Source organism: Diuraphis noxia, unplaced genomic scaffold, assembly GCF_037042655.1.
Source record: "Diuraphis noxia isolate RWA-SAM2 unplaced genomic scaffold, SU_Dnox_SAM2 contig0001, whole genome shotgun sequence".
NCBI lineage: Eukaryota > Metazoa > Arthropoda > Insecta > Hemiptera > Aphididae > Diuraphis > Diuraphis noxia.
The window spans coordinates 97,926,664-97,951,770 of NW_028301711.1; the positions used below are offsets into that span (position 1 = coordinate 97,926,664).

Here is a 25,107-nt window from a genome sequence, read left to right on the forward strand (position 1 = left end):
TGCAAAATACTCTCTCAAAACCATAATAGTAGAATTAGATGTTATATTTAACATTCTTTTCACAAAAACCCACTTTGAATATGCATCTATAACAACTATGAATGTCATACCCTTAACAGGTCCTAAAAAATCTAAATGGATTCTTTGTGCAGGACCTTCAGGCCAAGGCCAATTATGTAACACACTCTTAGGTGGACTATTACTAAGAATTAAACATTCTTTACACTCTTTAGTAATACATTCAATTTCAGAATCCATACCTGGCCACCATATATACGATCTAGCCAACGCTTTCATCTTGACAGTACCCATATGTGTACTATGCAATTTCTGCAACAATTGTTCCCTATACTTTGGAGGAATAATCAATCTATGTCCCCACATCAAACAACCCTGCTCGATAGACAATTCCAGTCTCCTACTATAAAATGGTTTAAGATCTAGTGTAACATCCTTACTGTCATCAGGCCAATTCCCAGTAAACACTTTAATAAACACATCACGCAAAACAACATCTTTTTTTATTTCGTTACAAATATCTAAATCCCCAATAGACTTAATATTAGTAGTTACCATATTAATGAAAAAATTATCACACTCTACATCATTACTACCAGTTACACTTAAAGGCAATCTTGATAGAGCATCAGCATTACCGTTCTCTAGACCTTTAATAAATTATATTTTATAAGTATAACCGGATAAAAATATAGCATAACGCTGTAGTCTATGTGCTGACATAAGAGGGATTCCTTTCTTTTCACCAAAAATAGTGACTAAAGGTTTGTGGTCAGTCCTCAAAATAAATTTCCTTCCATACACAAACTGATGGAAATATTTAATAGCAAAAACCAAGGCAAGGGCCTCCTTATCAATTTACGCATAATTCTTTTCAGATACATTCAACGTTCTAGAAGCAAAAGCAATAGGCTTCTCTGATCCATCTGGCATTATATGTGATAGTACAGCACCCACACCAAAAGGACTAGCATCGCTAGCTACAATTAATTCCAAATTTGGGTTATAATGTACCAAAACCTTATTTGATAAAATAGACTCCTTAATTTTAGAAAATGCTTTACTTTGATTTGCATTCCACACAAATTGTGTATTATTCTTTAACAATGCATATAACGGACCAGCAATAGTAGACATATTTTCTACAAATTTACCGTAGTAATTAACTAAACCTAAAAAAGCTTTAACATCATGTGTACTTTTAGGTATTGCCACATTATTAATTGCTTTAATCCTTTCATCAGGTATATGAAGACCATTTTTATCTACCTTATAGCCTAAAAATGTAACATGGTCGCTAAAAAAATTACATTTTTCTTTCTTTACCGTTAACCCTGCCGAAGAAAGTTTATCTAAAACTCTATACAATCTTTCACTTAACTCCTTGTCATCTTTCCCAGCTATTACAATATCATCGTAAAAACACACAGTGCCTGGTATGCCACTTAATAATTTTTCCATTTCTCTCTGTAATAACCCAGGAGCTGAGGATATACCATATGGTAATCGATTAAACATAAACAATCCTTTATGAGTAGATATAGTTGTTAGTTTTTTACTCTCTTCACTAAGTACCAACTGCTGATACGCTTGGCACAAATCTAACGAACAAAATTTTACAGCCCCCTGAAACATATTCATTAGATCAGCTACTCTTGGAATAGGATATCTATCTATTTCTAAATACTTGTTAAGTGTAACCTTATAATCGCCACATAATCTTATATTCCCATCACTTTTTATTACAGGAACTATAGGCGTTCCCCAATCTGAAGTTCCTACAGGCATTAACAAATTTGTATTCACTAGTCTATCAATCTCATCGCTAACTTTACCTTTTAAGGCAAATGGTAATACTCTATAGGTTTAAGGAAAACAGGTTTAAAATCTTTCTTAAGAATTAAATCAAACATTTTGTGCTTATAACAACCCAAAATATCATTAAACACAGACGGAAAAGTTTGTACTACATTCTGGTATGATGTTAACTTACATAATGAGTAAGTACCAGAAAACATTGGAATACTTAACTCAGTCAACCATTCTCGACCAAGAATTGGAGGACCACCCTCTTTAACAACAACCATTTCCAATTCATTTACAAACATTGTTATATTGAACTCTAACTTTTAATACACCTAAAGGCACAATAACAGTATTGTTATAAGTTTTCAACCGTACATTAGATTGTTCCAATCTGTTCAAATATTCAATCTCATAATTTTTTAAATCATAAACATTTATAACCGTCATACTCAACCCAGTATCTATTTGAAACTCCACAATTTTATCCTGAACACTCAATTTCACACAATAAGGTTGAACATAATTTACATTTACAGTTTCTAAATTGTATAAATTGTCCAGGTTTAAATCGACATCACATTGTTCTAAATTATTAACTTTTTTTACCTTAGCCTTACACACTTTTTTTAAATGACCTAACTTAGAACAATTTGAGCATGAATATGATTTATACTTACAAAATGGCTTTGTGTGACCCTTTGTCCCACAACAATAACAAACCATATCCATTTTACCATTGACATTTGATGTAGTAACCTTCCCATTATCTTTGGTTGGTGGTATCCTGTTCCCGACGTTGTTTTGATACTTCTTACTCTTGAGCTGCTTATGATAATTAACTGCATGATGTTGATCCAATTTTGTGACGTCATTACTTGCTGATTCCATTGCAAGTCCCAATTCCACACACTTTTTAAAAGTTATCGTTCCTTCTGATAATAGTTTTTTCTTAATATTATTGTCCTTAACACCCCAAATGAATTGATCACGCAAAGATTCATTCAAACTGGTAGCAAATTCACAAAACTCAGACATCTTCTTGAGTGCTGTGGCAAACTGAATAATAGACTCATCAGCTGCCTGTTTACGCTCTTTGAATTTATAACGTTCTGTTATTAAATTCGGTTTAGGATTAATATAATCCGACAACGACTGTTTAAGATCATCATAACTAAGATCCAAAGGTTTTTTAGGCGTACATAAGTCACGAACTAAGGAATATCCATCATTCCCTAATAACGTTAGAAACATTAACTTTTGCTTATGCTTATTAATTTAATTAAGGTTAACATATAACCTGAACCTTTCAACCCACGCATTAAAATCATCATCCTTTAAACGTAATTCCTACATTTGCCCTATGCAAAAACGGCTATTACCAACACCAAGAACATTAATTCCGACTTGAGAAGAATCGTGTTCACTTGACATTTTGACTTAACTATTATTGATCACGTGTTCCAAATTTCCAATACTGGCAATACTTCACAATTCGACACCCGCGAATACGTCAATACTTCGTCGCCATTGTAATATTTGTAGGATGATGATGGTTAATATTAAAACATTCTGATACTTGAACCATGAGGTCATTTATATTACAGTTAACATAATACAAAGAAAAAAAGTACATTATATAAGTAACATGACAAGAGAGTAACAAATCGTAATAATTCCTTTTTAGGTTATGAAGACTGTCATGGAACAAACACTACATATGCAAAATAGGGTATGCAATATTTACATTACTATTACTAGACAATATCATATATTTTACGAATTCAGTATTCTCTATGTCTATAATGGAATAAAATTCTGATAAATTTTTAACGACAGCAATACCTAATTTAAGACTACTGATGGGCTTATCAGGAACAGTTAAGTGCTCGAATGCTGAAGGTCCATTACTGTGAGGTTTTCTATAATTTATTTCTTTAGGAGATTTCAAAATTACCGGTTGGTTAAATAATAAAGATTCTTGGTAGCGTTTAATAACTTGTTCGAGTGGTTTTTCATGCTTCCTAACCATCTTTTTTAAAACCTTCATATAATTCTCGAAAGGAAGACATGAACACTCTTCAAGCGATTTAAATTTTCTGTAATCGTCAATTATGTGCAATAGTCCATGGACATTATGAGAAACAAACTGAGGGTCATATAATTCACTAAAGTTTTTAACAAAAAATTTAATTAAATTTTCACTGAAATTCACTAACTTTTCAGAACTACCAAGACATAAGAGAACTCTAAACTGATGTAAACACAAAAAATGAAAATAACAATCATCATTTAAAATATCTTTTAAGACGGCAGGTCCTGTATATAATAAGAATAACCTATATTCAGTTGCTTTAAACCTGCAAATTTCATTTAACCCTCTGCATTTTCTTGAAAAATCACTAGGTATAAACGTGTTCAATAACAATAAATTATTTGAAATACAGTAAACACTTCGATTTGGAATACGAACATTGACAGGAGCATGTTTTAATACAACTAACCAGAGTAATAACATTTTTTTCATAACTCCTAAACATACCAAATGCATATAGTCAAGAGTGAAATCTTCAACTATATTTATACCTGGTATTTCAGTAACTATAGAAATAGTAGATGTGATATGGTGATCTACGATTTAAGAAATCTAAATGAGTTCTTTTAGAAAATTCGGTTTCTAAAAAACACGTTGTATTGTTTATACGTTCTCCTTCAATTTTACATCTTATACAAGAAATATGAATATCCAGCATGCACTTTTACAGATAAAATGAAACTCTTAGCCAGACAGTCACAACAAAAAGCATCAACTATCACAATTTTTTTACCAAACTTTGTTTGCATGCCATTTTTATACAAATCTTTTAGTTCACAAACCAAATACTTTAAATAATCATTAGAAGATTTAGGTTTTTCTCTTCCCCAGTACAACCCTATAATAAATATATGTTGACTATAGGGAGTAATAGGGTCTCGAGTATATCCTAAAATTGGCCAAAATGAACTTGAGAAACTTTTTGTAAGAGACAATCCATCAATTCCTATTACAATTTTGATTACATAATTAAAATTTAGTAGCATATCACCAAAAGAATTTAAGTCATTAGCGACCCCAGAATGATAATACAAACCCGGTGCCACAATTTGAATATCATTAACTTGCTTAGTTTTGTTAGTTTTTAATACAGTTCTAGCATCAACTGGGATATCTTTAAAACATTTGTGACTTTTTAATACTTTCAGTAAAGAAGAAAAAGAAGCAAGTGTAATATTGTTAGTCACTGCCCATTTTACTAATGGTTTTAAAATACAATCATTGCCCTCATATACATCAAATGTACCACTAATTTTAAGGTGGTTAATAATGTCAATATCAGAATCTGAATCTGAATCTGAAGAAAACAACATATTTTCAAATTCATTATCAGCTAAATTTATAGAACCAATTGAAAGCCTATTACCTAAGATTGGGTTACATGGCAAATTTATGTCAGTAAATGGATTGTTGAAATTTGAAACTGATAAATATATATTTTCATTTGCTAAATTAGAATTGTATGATGTACATGGTTGTAATTCACATTCTACATTTGTATCATTGTCATACAAATAATCTACCATTTCTAAATCTTCCAAAAACCTTCTACGTTTAGTAGACCTACTGACAGTATTTTTATTGAGTGACATAATGATAGGTACTTATTTAGATTAGGTACTGACAAAAACTTAACAAAATTAATATAGTAATAATTAGGTATATATAGTCTGTAGCAAAATTTAATTTCCATAACTAAAAAAAATTTAAAAAATGATCAAACAAAAACCAATTATCTAATATAAAAACAAAAATGAGTTTCAAGTTTATAACATTAAAATAGGTAAAAATAGAAGGTTCATAAAACTGTATAATTGCATTACTGGTTTACCTGGAAAAAAAATATAAAAATATAATAAGTACCTATTATTCATTAGGTATTATATTTTATTATACAATAACAAATATACCTAAATTATGTATTACGAATGAAATTGTATACTTACCTGGTGTAGCTTACACAGTACGTAAAATGCTATGAACTATGAAGCGAACTGCAAATGTCGCAAAATGCAAACGGAAAATGCCAGATGGATAACGATCATTTACGATAAAGAGTAAATACCAAAACACAACTGAAATGTCTGAAACTCTGAAACGAATGTCTGTACTGCAGAAGACAAAATCACGAAATAATAAAATAAAATAAATCTAATCAAATCAAATCTATATGTATATTATGTAATAATCGTAAACACCAGACCGTTGTCGCGCGCCCCGCACTTCGCTCATTGCCATCGATTTCCATGTCTTAACACTCTAAACATAGAATTCGTTTTACACACAGATAACAGTTATAATATTTATCGGTAGACGGTGGTTTTACCCGGCTTTTTTTTTAATATTAGACGGATGACGGAGCATATTATAATGGGTATGCGAAGTAGGGCGGTGCGGTAACGACAAATTACGTATAATATATTATTAATATTTAATAATAGTCAACAACGAAAACGTTGAAATCAAGACAAATAAAATTGCTATATATTGTATACTGTATAGTACATTGTACGATCTATAAGTACAGGCGTACAGCTACAGATTGTACACCGGTTGTGACTTGTGACTTATTGCGTAAGACTCAATAATATTTTATACATAATTCTTTTTTAACTTATAAATGAATATTTTTGACTTACGAGGTATTACGTCTTAGCCGACGATATAATACGATAATTATTAATTAGGTATTGTAGTATAGGTATTAATTATACTGTTTTTGTCATGCTCTGCAGTAGAGTAGATTGACAGACTGTAATACGACTACAATGTGATCAGGGGCGTAGCTAGGATTTGTTTTGGGTAGGCACACTATAAAACTTTTACTCACCGACGGTAATGGGGACTTTTCCTGATTTTTTTTATTAGCCTACTAATTTCAGTTATCAAGTTATCTAAGTTTTCAATGATTATTCATATAAATAAATGCATACCTAATTAATTACTTAAAAATTAAAACAAATTGAACCAAAAAAATAAGCATATAGTTTCAAAAGATGCAATTTTTCCAACATTTTTTCAAATAATAATCGATGAATGAATTGATTGTGTGACCCAAGTAAAAGTCGTAGATACTTGAAAATTTTATTTGTTATTTAGATTGGCATTTTCTTGACATGATTTAATTTTCAATATATTTTGACTTTTTTGAGATATTTATAGACGACTGAAATTTTCAATTTGTCTGAGAATTTTTTTTTGAAGTGTCGATAAAATTTTTTGGCCCTATCAAAATACTTGAAAATTTAATACAGAGTTCCTCATAAGTTATTCTTATAGTGAATAAAAAATTATAAGAATACATGGGCACAATTTTTTTTATTAGCATTTGAAGTTCAAATATTGATAAAAATTCGTCAAAACCATGAATATTTTTTTTTGTGTTTATCATTACGTTTTGAAACTTTGGGGGATCAAAAGTAAAAAATTCTTAATATTTTTCTAAATAATCGGGATAAACAAACTAAAAATTAACGGAAAAACAGAAAATTGTACGTACAATCAGCTAGTTTTCGACAAAATCAATTTTGATTTTTTATGTAACTTTAAAACGATGGACCATTGTTACATGAAATTTTCACCGAATGTTTATATAAGTACCTATGTTCTATTCACCATGAAATTTTTGAAAAAATTTGACCTTAATTGAACTATTCATAGGTATATGCAATTTTCAATCATTATTAGTTTTTGTTATTAAATTAAAATCGATAAAAATTTATTTTTTAGGTAGAAAATCTTTAAAATTTTATACAAGGCTCTTAACATATTATTACAATAGCAGTTGAAAAATAAAATATTTGTTTCAAAATAGAATATATGACAATATTTAAATATAATATATCCTAGACTGACAAATCATCTCCGTTCAGAATCGTTTTTCGTATACAATGATACCTATCATTGCATTCAAATTTAATCCCATACATTACAGTAACCTACTGTACAGCAGAGCGACATTCACGACATACCCGCTTTTTTTAACCTATCATCTTTATCTAAATTATTACGAAAAGCGCCTGCTCTATAATTTAAAATTTTGATTGATGCACTTGAGTTGCTCATCTGTAGAGCATTAATAAAAAGCCAAATGTTTTCATAATCAATTCACACTAGTGTTGTAAATTTATTATTTTACCCTTCCGAAATATTGTTTGTTCAACGGTTCTACCTATACCAATTTTAGTCAACTCAAATACGTTCCATATACGGAACGTGGAAATAACGGAGGTGTTCTGGTAAGAATATAGGTACTTTAATTCTACGTTTTTTTTTTTATTTCTATAACAACCGTTAACACAAGTTGTATCAAAATACCATAGGAGGTCCCAAAAATTTACATCAGGTGCGGCACATTAAATTATAGTATACCCATAGGTATGTACTTATGTCCCAAATTCCCAATATCATTACCATACATATAAATACATATACATACACACATACAAATAAACATTTTATTACATTTTTCTACTTGGAATTTTATATCTTATTTAATTTTAAACAGTTATGAATAATATTATAATTAATATTATTATGTCAACTGATAAAAAAAAAAACGTGGAGGGCGGTTAAAATGTCTGTTTGAACTTGAGCCGTTTTCGCGCTTGTGATCAGCAGTGTGACCGTTGGACACCTGTCTTGTCACTTCGTTGGTTGTCCGACGTCGAAATGCGCTTGCGCGGAGCTTTTGGCGACCGGTGTGACAGGAAAACTATACCTCCAAATAATAATACCCCCCGGGGGTATAATTTTCCTAGGTTAATAGTACCCCCGGTACAAAAATCCTAGGATATTTTTACCCCCCACAATTATATACCGGGGGGTACAAATATCCTAGTATAATAATACCTCCATCGGGGTATGAAAACCCTAGGAAATTTGTACCACGGGTATAATATTCCTAGGATATCTATACCTCCTTAAATTTCATACCGGGGGGTACGAATATCCTAGCAATTTTGTACCCCCGGTATAATATTCCTAGGATATCTATACCTCCTTAAATTTCATACCGGGGGGTCAAATATCCTAGCAATTTTGTACCCCCTGTATAATATTCCTAGGATATCTATACCTCCTTAAATTTCATACCGGGGGGGTACGAATATCCTAGCAATTTTGTACCCCCTGTATAATATTCCTAGGATATTTCTATACCTTAAACTTCTTACCGGGGGGTACTAATATCCTAGCAATTTTGTACCCCCTGAACAATATTCCTAGGATATCTATACCTCCTTAAACTTCTTACCGGGGGGTACGAATATTCTAGCAATTCTAGTGCTCTTTATGTGCATCGCTGCATCTTTCTGCTAGCAGAAGTTTACGCGTACATGTTACATTTATGCTATTTTTTTTTTTTACTAAATCAAGACATAAAAGTGAAAAAAATGTAGTATACCTAAAAAAAATAACAGAAGTGGTACATCAATGGAATGGCAATTACACAATAATAAAAAACAAATTTTTGATTATGTCGATTATAATATAATAGCTTATAATGCCCAATCTATTGAATAATAGAACGAATACTATTGGACACAAAATAGACAGCGAGCTTCTATTTAGCTCGAACAATATGTATATTATCTTATAATAATGTATAATTTTTTTGTGATAATAAGATTGACAATAGTGTAAACACATTTTTTTGTGGACCGTTATGTCTTGCACTGTATTACATACTTTAGGTGTTATTGAATTATAATAAATTATTTCAATAAACATTAAATATAATATTTTGTATTTTTACAATTGTTTTGAATAATAATTATTCTAATTAATCTTACGATTATTGTAAGATTCGTAAATTGAAAGATGTTTATATACTATTACTATATATAGACATATAATTTATAATATATATGTAATATATACATTATTGTATGGCCGCAATTCGTACGTACCTTTCATAAATCCGGGCCGCAACTCGTACGTTATTTAGGGTTTGTGCCACAACTCACCAACACTGTTTAAATTATAATAATAAAAATAATAATATTATCTTATATTATATCTTTATACTTATATTATTAATTAATATATTTATATATATCATTGAAATATGCAACAAATATGAAGTAAAAATCATTAATATATGCAACAAATATGCATTTACAAAATTTATATTTAAAAATTCAAAGTTGTACTAAGTATGAAAAAAATATAAAATAATAAAATATAAATGTATAAATAAGAACACGTATAAATAAATATATAAATATGACTGTTACCGACCAAAATACATTTACAAAATTTATATTTAAAATTGCCTAACAATATGTATACGAAAACGAACTGACTGAACCGAATCTGACTATAATTTTACTATACCTAATTATATATCTATTTTTTTTTTTTATTGATTAACTAACTAATATTATATTATTATTATTATTTATTATTTTTTTTTTTTTACCAACTAATATACATACTCTTATAGTCTAATATACTAATTAGGTATATTATTATAATTATGTAATTTTTTTAATAGTTGCTTTGGGGATTATTTTTCCAGGGATTTTTTTTCCGATTACCAATTATTATATATTCTGTATACCATATTTCTTTCTAGTATTATTTATTGTCATTTGCTCCCACACATTTCGCGAGTCGCTCAGCAAACTGCTCAAACAAGTGCTGGCGGCGCAAACAATGTCACTAATGTCCGGTGCAGCACAGGCTGGTTGGTGTTCATCTGATTGGGTTTGCTGATGATCTGGCTGTTGTTGGTGTGGCAAGAACGAGATCTTTACTAGAAGGCTTAATCAACCCTGTTCTGGAGCAGGTTGATGGATGGATGTCAAGTAGAGGCCTTCAGCTCGCTCATCAAAAGAGCGAGGCCGTAATGCTGACTAGGAGATGGGCATATCCCCCAAACCTGACGATAGGTGGACACCCAATAGTGATAAATAAGCAGCTGCGGTACCTCGGGGTTATTCTGGACCAAAGGCTGACGTTTGCAAAACATGTGGATACGGTTGCCAAGAAAACCTCACGCTCAGCACTCGCTTTGGCTAGGCTTGTGCCCAACATAAGCGGTCCAAGCCAATGGAAGAGGAGGCTTCTCTGTTCGGTGGTAGAAAGCCAGCTGTTGTACGCCGCTCCTGTGTGGATTAACCCTGTATCAGCCTCCGCTAGGACCAGGGCTAATCTCATTCGACCGCAGAGGTCTGCTGCTCTAAGGGTTATCCAGGCTTACCGGACGGTGTCAGACGAGGCTTCGCTGTTGTTAGCCGCCATGCCTCCAGCTGATCTCTTAGCGAAAGAGAGACTAAGAATTAGGGTCCGGACGCACGCTCTAGCACTTCCTGGGAATCCACCCCCCCTTTCCAAGGACGCTATCAAGAGGGAAGAAAGGAGGATAACGGTCGCTCAGTGGCAAGTTAGATGGTCTTCCACGACTAAGGCATCGTGGACATGGCTAGCGATCCCGGACATCGGTAGGTGGCTGGGGAGAACGGTCCCGGAGGTGCCTTTGTCGTATCACATGATCCAGGCACTGACGGACCATGGTTGCTTCCAGTATTAGCTACACCGGATGGGTAGGGCTGACAGCGCGTGCTGTCATCATTGCAACAGTGACGCAGACACCGTTAACCACACCCTTTTTGAGTGCCAGTATTGGAGCGGTCTAAGGGAGGAGCTTGGCGGGCGCCTAGGCCACCCACCAGCTGCTGAGGACATGCCGGCCATTCTCTGCGGCCCTGCTTTCGAGGACTTGCCGTTGAATCACTCAGTTAAGGCCGATATTCTTTACAACGCGGAGGAGACGTTCAGGATCTTTTACAAGATGGTTGAACAGATCCTGACTCTCAAAGAAGAGGAAGAGAGGACCAGACAGGCAGAAGAAGCCTAGCAGACAAGCTATGAAGTGACGGAAGGAGGACCGCGGACAGAGGGGCAATCTGGAACGGGATGGCAAGGGTAGCGGACTCCGGTCGGCCCGATAAGTCGGCTCAGCGGCTCATCAAAGGAGGATAGTATTTGTTAATATTGTATGCATGTTTGTAATTATTCATTATCATTTTTAGTGTATAATAAACGATGGCGGCGCTGTTGACGTAATGCGCAAGCAGTTCCGGCAGCGTCGTCGATAATAAGAAAAAAAAAAAAAAAGCACAGGCTGCAGTGGCTGCACTCGTAGGACCGCCTATGCAAAATACGTAAGAATATGATAATCGATAGATATAATATAATATTATGATGATCGTATATTTCGGGTAAAACCAAACAACCTATTATTATGTCTAAATATATTTATATATATATTGAGTCGGGGGGAAACGTCCAGTACCGTTAAGATTTCTGGGGGGAAAACGTCCATGTACCACATAACTACTATAAGTCAGTAAAGTATTGTGATACTCTAAACTCTTAGATGGCCTAAACGACAAAAAAAAATGTAAATTTAGAAAAAGAAATATAAAGTGCATTCTCATTTCTCATTATCTTCTTTATTATTTTTAAAATAATCGTCCGTACGCTGTGTGTGAAGATACGGATAACTACAAATTACAATAATGCAGACGGCGCCACGGCGGATAATATAATATTATACAAAAGAAAATAACATTAATAGTGGTCGACCGGGTCGAGTCACTCCGCGGGCACTTACAATATAGTCACAGGTCACAGTATAGAAGATAACAAGTAGGGAACGCAAGCGTTATCCAAGGCTCGGAACTTTATGAGCTAAAAAGTACTCAAATATGCGCATACATATGCGTTAAAAAACATCATAATATGCGGTAAAATATGCAGTAATAATTTGGAAAATATGTAAAAACATGCAATTTATTGAATAAAAAATAATAAAAAAAAATTTTTAATTATGTAAGTACATGAGAAAATAAAATTAAAAAATAAATAAATAAAGTTTTTGCACACTGCTATGTATTGCTGTCTTCCTGTATGTATATTGTATACCTTCAATCTTCTTGATTTCCTACTAAAAAAAATAGAATCAATAAATATTTAAACAATTAGATAGGTTATTTTTTTTTACCCGTGTTGCACTGAAGTAAGAGGTGTTTCCTTATGTCCTCGAGTTTAAATGATCTTCGGTTGTCGGTCAAGAGATTCTTATAAATCGATAAAGATCTCTTCACATCAACTGATGTAATTGGAGCAAACTTGTAAAAACTTAAATCATTTGTGGTAAGATCTTCAGGTAGAGCATCCATGTTGTCACTTTCTCCGCCAATTATTTTTGATATCTGTTTTAGTATTTTAAGTTCACTGTTTTTGTTTAAGACAGTTTCGAATTTCTTGTATACTTTTTGCCCATCATTACCCTGAGCCATTTGTAACTGAACTTGAACTTTTTCTAGAATATCCAAAGATTCAGCTAAAGGCAAATTTTTTTTTTGTAATTTTAAAATTGAATCTGAAATTACTTTAAAATTTGATTTTATGTATACCAGATTACTTTTGACACATGTTTTTACCAAATTTTTTTTTGCTATTTTTATACTTGAAGCGTCTTCCGAGTCTAACATTTCCACAATTTCACAAATTTGTTTGTAATATTCGCAGTAATGAATGCTAGCATTTAGTCACGTACCCCAGTGTGTGATTACTGGCTCTGGTGGTAAGGGGATATTCGGGGCATGTGTTTTGAATATCTGAACACGCGATGGCGCTTTTTTAAAAAAATTTTTGACATTCGATATAATTTTATCGATCGTGCCAAATTAGATGTCCACGTACCTCTTCAGCAGTCCTATGGAGACCATGCGCAACGCACGTCACATGCACCATTTTTGAGTATAATGCATTAAGTGATTTTCCAAACTTAACCATATAGGAGGCCGCATCCGATAGAAATAATAACACATCATCGTGTTTGATTCCGTCGGGCCACAAAATACTGAGCGATTTATCAAAAAATTTGCATACAGTTGAGTGATTTGTTTTTTCTAATGCGTCGGTATTTAATAAAAATATATCAGTTGCTCTTTCTTCTTCTAGAGTTCCTATTATGGCATTTGCAATTTGTCTCCCCTCAGCGTCGGTCGTTTCATCGATCGATATCCAAATTTTTTTTAAAAACACACGTTGTCTTATATTTACCATCATTTCCTCGTAACAATCATCAATATAGAACTTTCTAATTGTAGATTCAGTGGGTACATCTTTTTGTGTGTATAATTGTAAGAATTTACAAAACTCTGTATTTTGTAATTTGTTCAGCGGAATATTAGCTGATATAAAAGCTCTGCATAAATCCATATTGAAAGTCGATTTTTTCGACGTTAGATTGGTAAGTAGTTGTTGGCTGTTTTTTGTTTTCTGATTTATTTGACGTTCTATAGCTCGACGATTTTTTTCTGTTTTGATGTGCTATTGTGCTGTATAATACTAGATCGTCTTTCGGGATCCACTTTAACTTCACAAAGTTTGCAAAATAGAACTACATTATAAATAGAGAACACGTCTTCGCCGAACTTGGAACTTAAAGTTTTAAGGCGTCGAGATAATGGTTGCTTATCTTTAGGAATGGTTAAATCAGAAATATTAAATAAAAATATGATCACTGCGACACGCGACAGGCGAAATACTAACAACTGACTAATGTGCACTGTTTAGTCAAGAAGCTCCTACGAATTTAGTGGTCGGCTTCATTGACTACATCAACGAAAGTCAACAGTTTAAAGGAATACCAGGACCAGTGTGATATTAGGATTTTCAGACTAAGACCTCATCAACTATACTCTGAGATATATAACGTGCACGTATGGCAAGGCACATACAATAATTTATTGATGAAATATACAAGAAATAATAATAATATAATCATTCGCTAGTGACTCGGTACCGGCGCCTCAGTACCAATCAATAGGAATACAAGGTATAAGTAATAACATAAAATAATCAATAAGTAAATAATAAATAGTACTATCAACACATATGATAGTAATAATAGGTAATCATAATAATAATCAACACCGGATTATGATAAAGAATAATACAACACAAGATATCATGACAATAATTACGCGCGTCTCCTGCGACCGTTGGTGATCACTTGGTGGTTGCCAACTCTGACTTGATAACAGGTACGGCGACACTATGACCACTGACGATTGAGTCCACACGTAGCACTCATCATTGGGTGCGGCGGCTAAGATGAGTAGATGACGTATATCAGAGACTACCGGTGTGGGTTCGGCCCAATCACAACCGAACGCACGCGCATTACCGGCGATTCACAGCTGCTTGCCAAACAGCGACCGTATAACAATATCACCACAGGTCGCACGAACAACACGTGAATATAATCTATGTCGGACGACCGGGCACCGTATCAAAGACAATAATACGATTAACGGAGCGGCGAAACACAGCCTATGGAGGTTACGGCAACGGATATTTATAATACGATTATTACGGCGCTGATATGGCGGCACGCGTCGCGTGAACGGCAAATCAAGTCGCGATCACAAAAGCACAGGCAACGCTTAACCGTAAGCCGGCCAGCGCAACGACAGAACGACGGACCGTACGTTGACAAAGGTCGTTGGGTAACTAACTAGGTCAACGTTTCACAGAGTCTACGGCGGACGTGCGTTTTCACTTATCGGTGACAGCATGCTAGACGGGCGGGGAAACGGCACGACCGGTTCACAGACGCATCGGCCATACATCGACTGAGGCGCTCGAACATGCACTGTACTGAAATCACTCGTAAGCTGACACACGTAGACCGTAATATTTACAATGAACAGAATTAATATTGTGTATAAAATATAAATGCTGATAACGACATAGTGGTTAAACACAATTGTTTACAAATTACCTAGGATTATACTATTTATAATGATAAAACATATATGAATGCCGTGGTAAACTGGTAAATTTGGATAAAAATTAATACGGGCCGGCCGGTCGATACTCGGCAATCACTATTACGAGTTCTCATTTCTCAGTACTAGATATTATATCAATATTAATGTTAAATACATTGGGAGCTATACAAAATTAGACGTTGACGTATTTTTTGATGAATTTATTATGTAAAATATCTAATATATTTTTGTTTAGGTAACTATAGATTTGTAAAAAAAAAAATTGTTTTCGTTAAATCTATGAAATATGCATAAAAATGTTCTAAAACCTAAAATATGCTAATTCGTACAAAAGATGACAAAATATGCAAAATTATGCAACAAAAATTTTTGTATTTGAAATATACGTGCTATGGATCAAATTTTTTATCGAACCAGAAGTTCAATATGCACTTTCTAAACAAATATGCAAATGCCTAAAGTTCCGAGCCTTGTTTATAACTGATTACAACTATTTTATCAGCAAACAGAGCTGACAGACCGTAGTTTTAATAATTTCAAAAAAAATAATTGGCGGTAAATTAAAAAATGTGGAGCATTACATTATTTAGTACATAATGTTATATTATTTAATATTTAACATATTATACATGGCCATGGTATAGAAAATAACTTATCTTCCATTCCCTTTAGTAAGATTTTGAGCACTATAGAATACTTATAGTGCCTTAGTAAGATCTAAATTAAAAATTATATTTATAAATAATGTAGGTACCTAATGTTGTGAGGGAATGATGATAATGTATATTGTATACAATACATTAATAACAAAACAAAATAATTGTATAAAAACAGTATGCATATTAGTAGTAAGTGGGCACGTTGAGGACACTTTTATTTTTTATCAACATTAAAAATCATAAAAAATCATTTTAAAAAAAACCGACCTTATATTTTTATGTTAAAAATTACAAAAAATCTAGACTTATCTGTTAAAATTACAAAAAATGTAAACTATTTTTAAACTATATTTGAACAAATTTATTTTTAATAATTTTTCTTTAATTTTTTTAATCTTACGTTCCCCTGAAATTTTTATACACTTTTTATTTGACCTCGCTCCTACGAGGAGCGCGTGGTGGCATTTATTGTATTAGAACGGTTGAAAACGCAAACAATTTCAGATTGATTTGAACTCGGTACCAGCAGGAAATACCGCTGCTGCCTTAACCATTAGGCCACGGGTATTGGAAGGTAATGGAAAAAGGTATATTTAAGAATACATATTATATTTAAGTATAATTTTTATATTTGTTCATTATTTTTATTTTATGTTTATAAATAAACATAAATTACATAATTTTATAGAATTTTTTAAAAAAATAATGAAATTCAATTTGAACAAATCAAATTTGATCAAAGTTGATAACTGAGAATTAGGCCACGGGTATTTGTTGGTAAAGTAATGGAAAAGGGTATATTTAAGAATACATATTATATTGTATAATATTATATATATTACAATATTACAATATTACAGTATTACAATATAATACTGTAATATAATATATAAATAGGTATCACATTATAGCCATTCTTTAGCAAGCTTAGGATTTATAAAAATAGTCTCTAATTGTTTCCTAAAACTATATAATTTTATGAATGAAATACATAAATTTCCTATCTTACTATATTTTGACCACAATACTCCTAGCCAACGTAGTTTTCTAACATATGGTACAGATAAATTAAATTCTTTTTTTAAAATAACATTAATTTTTAAACTTGTTCTTCCTCTGTATATATTACACATATGTTCTATATAAAAATTTTCTAAGAAAAACCATTAAATACATACATTTTTTAAGATTTTTTGTTCATCATCAGAAATTGTTGATTTACAACTTTTTAGAAATGTAATCAATTCATCATAAGTAACATTGTCTTCTAGACTCGGATGATCAGTAACAATATTATTATTATTAACTTTTAAAAATTTTTTTAAATAATCACTAAATTCTTTGCCTACAAGCTTACATTCTTTCTTTTTAGTTTTAGACAATTTAAAATATTTTATTAAAAGATGCTTACAAGATGTTGGATAAAGTAAATTTCCATTATATAATTTTGAACGTACATCATTAAACAATTCAATACTATTTATACCAGCCATAATTTCTTGTAATATTGTTAAATCAGTAAAAAATATTCTTAAATCTTCTAATGATTCATTAGCATCTAATTCTTCATCCACTTCTGAACTTGATGTAGATTGCATATTTAAGTCTGATAAATCTTCATTAATGACGTCTAAATCATTGTTATTCATTCCTAAGCTGATGCAGTTGGAATTATTAAAAATACTAAGATACTTTTATAGATAGGTACTTAACTTTAAACACGCTCAATAAATTATCAAACAAAAAGTATAATATTAAAATATAACTCAACTAAAACAATATTCTAGAAGAAATATAGATCATTATAATAAATAATAATAGTAATAAAAATATCTACTAGAATATTCGGTAGTAATAAAACATCAATTAACTAGAGGGCGGTATATATTTCATTTTGATACGGCACAAACAACAACACATAAAACGGCCGTTCTCACGGCCACCAATTTAATGCACATATCAAGACAAAATCATACGAGCAACCGTACATACGGATAAGAACTAGGTGATTCTTCACAAGTATGCTCAACGATTATGGTGTGCTAAAATGACATCAACGGAGCAGAATAGATCATAGGATCGAGGTCATATTCACTCGTCATAACAGAACTCTCCGCCAATGAAAACAGCCACAACAGCAAAAACTGGTATATATACGGGTGCATTTTACTGATCGTCACCCAGTACTCCTTCAACCTTCAAGACATCAAGAACTTATCAAACAAGATTCATTGCTGTCTACAAGAAGGAAAAGGAGAACGACCGACGACGAAGCCGAATACGAAACACGTTGCAGGTCATTCAGAAGCGAATCGGACACGACTAGCCTGAGTCCAGACCCTCGAACGGCGACGATCTTTGAAGCATTATTAAAATAGCCCGTTTCCGGGCTGATAACACCGACGCAGCTTACGAGCCGAGACGAGCAAGAAACTTGCGGAAACCACGCGGCTCATCGAGCATTACAGTCAGCGCCGTCAACAACACCAATAAAACGAGCAACGTAACGGCTCACCAACAGATCATCACCCGTAACTCAATCCGTAAAGATGCCGGATACCTAAAATGGCCCTTTTAAGGGCCGATAACAAACGTGTACTGTCCCCCCAAGCGCGCCTGCCTAGGCCACGCTTCCCATCCGGAACTATAGATCGACGCCACTTATTCGAGCGGGCTGATCATAGTCAACCGGGTCGCCCCTTCATTGTTCAATTAAACCTATACCCAACTTTGTAAGGACCGCTGCGCATCCATACACAACCTTGTCGGTGTGGGAGCGCGAGCCGTCCACTCCCCTTATATTGTATATAAATATTTCCTTATCATAGAAATAAACCAGCAGATGATACCATAAAGGCATTTGTATACTTTATTTGAAGTAACGGATGTTCGCTTCCGGTGACTCCGTTACAATTTTTTTAAATTCCCGTTTTTAAAAGGATAATTTTATAGAATTTTTAAATTAGAAATTAGATAATATTATATTTTAATAAAACAACTTTTTAAAGAATTACATTTTTTACATTTTGCAGACATTCTTTTCAAATTATTTTTAGTCATAATTATATGTGGATTAATATTAACTGTTTTTTGTTTACATTTAATACAATATATATTCCCCATTTATAAGAAATTAAATTAATATAATTTTTAATTATGCTGTATACTTGTACCCGTTAAGTTGTGTCTGTTTTAAGTATTTTTCTCTAAGGAAAAAGTTAATAGTTTCTTTAAAATCTGCTTCTTTTAAACATAATATACTATCCTCGATTATTTTATTAGACTTATACAAAAATGTCAATTGATTATAAAATTTATAACAAATTCTGTATTCTATAATTCTTTCATTAAGCTTATAAGATTTTTCGAAAATTTCTACAATTCCATTTAATAACGAAAACATTGTTAATAAAGGTAATAAAAAATAACCAATTGTACTTAGAAACAATTTTAAAGCTAGTAGACAAAAACTGACTTTTGAATAATAATTGTAACTTTTTCTATAAACTAACCTATTTTTTTCTAAATACTAAAAAAAATCTAGATTATAGTAACATGGGGATTCAATTTTAACCTTTTTATCAACAAAAGATATAACCAAGGGACTGATTAATTTAATTAGTTGCTCTTTAGTATATAGACCTTTATTGATATTAATTATGTTATTGTTAATTGTAACTTGGCAATCTTTTTCAATTTTAATTAAATTATTAGAATCGGTAAATGAGAAAGCATAAAATCCAATAGACATTTTTTGTTTTTCATTATGTATATAATGTTCTAGATAGATAGAGCCATTAACGATTTTAATTTATTTAATTTATTTAAAAAAATTTGTTAATAAGTTATTGCTTGCTATTTTGCAAGCTGGTCTTGCGACTATTCAAATTCTATCAAATGGATTGCTTTCCCATTGTCAAGAACTTTTTTACCTTTATATATGATATATATTTCACCATTATATCTATCTATATCTTGTTCAGAGATACTGTTAACAAAACTGTAAGGTAATAAAAGTATATGTTTATTATTAAATAAAACGGAAACTCTTTCTCCATATTTAGTAATTATTTTTTTAAATGATGTTATTCTATTTTTTTCATTGATATTTAGATCAGATAATTGTATATATTTGTATGTGAAATATTCTGTATTTAAATCTTTTAGTAAATTATCTGTAACAGTATTTGGAATATCAGCTTCAAACTCTAAATTATGGTATGTATCTCCATTATCAAATATTTTTCATATCTGTAATAAATGTAAAATGTATTCCACTGAAAATCATTCATTTCATATAGATTTTTAGAGATAATTCTTAAATATCTATTTGGTAAAAAGATTTTATATTTATTATCCAGTATTACAGAGATTTTTTTCATTTTGATTAGTGTTAATAATTTCAAAAGCAGTAAATTCATACTTTTTGTTAATTTCCAATTCTGATAATTTAATATATTTATACTTGTAACCCTGTTTATTTAAACGTATTTTTAAAGGAACTGCGTCAGACATTTTTAATTCAGATATTTTTATTTTTTACATTTATATATATATTTAATAAGAAAAAAATTAATAGGAAATTTAATTTTTAAGCTTATATTATTTTTCTATATTAAATGGATAAAAAATATTAAATTAAAGTATTTTATTTAGATAAAGATAAGGATAATACATCAGAATCAATTTTTCCAACACCTATGAGGTGTTTAATTATAGGTTCTTCTGGATCAGGAAAAACTAATTTATTATCCAATATTATTTTTAATTATTGGGTTCCTTTTGATAATCTTTATATTTTTACAAAAAACATAGAACAGCCTGTCTATGAAAAAATGAAAGAAGTATTTGCTGGTTTGGATAGTGTTGAAGTAAATATTACTAATGAAGATATTATAGTATCTGTTGATGAATGTAAATTAAATAGTTTAGTTGTTTTTGATGATTATATTTTAGATAAACAAGATAGAATGAAAGAATATTTTATAAGATCCAGATCTAAAATTATTTCATGTATTTATATAATTCAGAATTATAGTTTATTGGATTTAAAAGCAATTAGAACAAATTGTAAGTTTTTTATTATATTTAAGCAGTCAGATTTTTATATTGGGAGAATATGGAAAGATTTTTTGAGTAATGATATAGCTTTTGATAAGTTTAAATCTTTATGTTCAACATGCTGGAAAAATAAGTTTGGGTTTATATCAATTGATTTAACAGGTATACACATTTATAACAAATACAACAACATAGATCTAGACAAACGCAAACGCAAACCCAACGTAGATATTAACGCAAAAGCAAACCCAAACGTAGATATTAACACAAACATTAACGCAAATGCAAACGGTTATAAAAAATTTTTCATATTAAATGGATATAAAGGATATGAGAAATATTTTTTACAAGAAAAAGGGTAGAAAAAGATAGAAAAAGAGGAGGTTCTGTAATGAAAAAAGTTTCAATTAGGGAAATAGACAGAATAATTGAACTTAAAAATAAGCTAAAGAAAGATTATAAAAATGCGGCTTTAAGAAATATATATGCTGAAGAAGAAAAGGAAAAATTCTTTTGGACCAGTAACAAATGAATTAAAAAATATAGTAAATGCAGTTAATGAAGTTAAATAAATAAATATTAAAACGGACGAAGATATGAAAAAAATGATAGTTCCATATAGACGAACAGAAATATTAAGGCTTACAGATGGTGCAAATACTCCAATCAAGCCAACTTTAGGTACTATATCACCTCTGGAAATAAGATCACCAATTAGAAAAAAATATGTCCCCAAAAATAACGACAACACCAAAAAATGTAATAACTTTAGGTCCAAATACAACCAAATATTTACCTCGAATTAATGATTCAGATTTTGGATTATATTATAATACTCATAATAAACAATATATGATTGGAAAAGATGTAGTAAATTTAATGATGATAATTTAATTATAAATGGAAAAACATATGAAGGAACAACAGGATTATTTAATTTATTATGTTATTCTGTGTATGCAACCCCTAATTATTATACAGAGATAGATTTTGACAATTATAAAGATATATTAATTCAGACTGATTCAATGTATCAAAATAATGATAAAAAAACTGGGCTTGTTAAATCAAGTAAAGGAGAAAAATATTTGAAAATGATTAAACCTATTTGGCATAGTTTACCTGAAAATGTAGCCAAAAAGAAAAAAAAAAGAGATTACCAAAATAAGATGAAGAAAAAGAAGGAGATGGTTTAAAAAGTATTCAGAAGATCGTATTGAGTATAAATATATACATAATTTAAACTAATTATTAAAGATATTATATTTTATTGCTAGTGAAGAAAAAGCAGGGCATAATAGTTTTCATAATGAAAAAATTAGTATTGTGCATTTTTTTACTTCTGAATTAGAAAGAATAGTTAATACCCCACAAGGAATTGAGTATTTAATATCTTATGTAACAAGTATGCCTGAAAAAATTGTAGAAGGATCAGGTCTTATTAATAATCTTTTAAACAGTAAATTTATGCTAGAAATACATTGGCCTGGTTATAATTATCTTGGTCCTTTTACTGATTTAGAAAAAAATAAAAAACCAGTAAATAAACTAGATATGGCAGCAATGGAACATGATTATTTTTATAAAAAACATAAAGATATTAAAACAAGACATATTGGAGATAAAATCTTGGAAAATAAAGCATGGGATAGATTTTTAGATTCAAATGCATCTATAGGTGAAAAAACAGCTGCTTTTGTCACCACAAATGCAATGAAAGCAAAGAGATATTTTGTCATGGGATTTATTTAATTTTATAATTTTAATTCTTATTAAATTAATTTAGATTTGAATGATTCTCAAGTAAAAAAGCTTGTAAAAGCTTAAGAAAATAAGATCGATGTAGTTATTCAATTAAAACATACACCGATTGGAAATGGTAAAAATATATTTAATTTAACTGATAGACAAAAAAAATAAACTAATTAATGCTAAAAATAATAAAAAAGGGGTGAGATTAAAAATTACAAAATCTCAATTTGGAAATAAGGATAAAGTAGGTGGATTTTTACCTCTTATTATAGCAGGTATAGGAGCCCTTAGTGCATTAGCCGGAGGTGCTAGTGCTATTGCAAATACCGTTATCGATGCAAAGGATAAGAAATTAAAACGAGATGAAGCAGAAAGACATAATAAAGCAATGGAAGAGAATGTTAAAAATATTAAGACTTTAAAAATTGGTTCAGGACTAAAAAAAAATAAAAAATAAAACCATTAACTAATTATCATATTATTGAAGCAGGAAAAAATATAAAAAATTTTAGAGGTTGTTTTATGAAAGATGAGTTACCTGCAGTGCCTAGGAAAAATTAATGTGGAATATTAAATTTAAATAATTCTAATCAATCTGGTTCACATTGGGTGGCGTGGTTAAAAAATGATAAGAAAAAGGTATATTTTGACTCTTATGGAGATTCAATTCCAATTAAAGAAATTGTAAATTATTTAGGAAAAGATAATTTATATTACAACACTGAACAATTGCACAATTATAATGATCCACCTATATGTGGTCATTTATGCTTAGATTTTATTCAGAATTATAAACTTTAATAAATTTTTTTCTTATAAATGGAAGATATATTTGCTAATTATGACCATGCTATTATCCGAGAACAAGATAAGGTGTATTGGCCTATATCTATATCTAATCTGAATTCTGCAAATCAGATAACAACTTTTAATATAAAGGAAGAAAATAGATTTTTAAATATTAAAAAAGCAAAATATCAGATTTTTGGCAGTGTTTTACAAGAAGATGGTAGTAATTATCCATCAGGTTCAAAAATATTGTTAGTTGATAATTTTGTTCCATTTTTGTTTGAATGGATTTGTGTTAAAAAAACATGGTAAAGAAATAAATAGAATTGATAATGTTGGAAGATGTAGTTTAATTAAAGGTACAGTTAGTTATTCTGCAGATCTTAGTGGTCCCACAATAAATAGTGGATTTCAATCAAAATTTAATAAAGGTGGTTATTTTAGTGCTGTTGGCAAATTGTCTAATTTATGTTTAGGATTTTTTAAAGATATAGAATATCCAGTATATAAAGGGGGTTTTGAAATAAGTTTTTTGAGACGTTCTGATATTGATGCTTTATTTAGAGATAAAAATGAAAAAGGTGATCTAGCTGGTGTTGGAAAAATTGTTATTGATGAATTTAATATTAGGATTCCAATTGTGACTTATGATGATTTGAATTAAACTAAGTTGATAAATGAATTAACTTTACTGTCTAAAAGAAACAAATATATGTTTAGATTCAAATCATGGCTATGTATTGAAGAAAGAAATATTAGTGGTAAAACACTAACCAAAGACATAACAAATATGTATAGAAATATTAATAATCCTTTGTTTGCTATCATAGCTTTCCAAACAGATAAGCTAGATAATCAATTAAGAGATCCAATACAGTTTGATAATTGTAATTTAAAAAATATTTGGCTTGATATTGATAGTATTAGATATCCGGAAGAACTATTGAATTTAGATTTTAAAAAAGAAAAATTTAATATTGCTTATGATATGTTGATGGATTATAAACACATTTATAATAGATTACATCAAGATTTGTCTTTAATGTTTATAACTCCACAACAATTTAAAGATACTAGACCATTTTTTGTAATTAATATGAGTAGACAGCCATCAGAG

At 30.7% G+C, this 25,107-nt stretch overlaps 3 pseudogenes; all 3 read right to left on the reverse strand.

The window, feature by feature from the left end:
• Window positions 1–25,107, reverse strand: part of LOC149062623 (uncharacterized) — a 512,259-nt pseudogene that overhangs the window by 360,907 nt on the left and 126,245 nt on the right.
• LOC149062637 (uncharacterized) lies at window positions 3,536–5,508 on the reverse strand (annotated as a pseudogene).
• Window positions 12,850–18,037, reverse strand: LOC149062638 (uncharacterized; annotated as a pseudogene).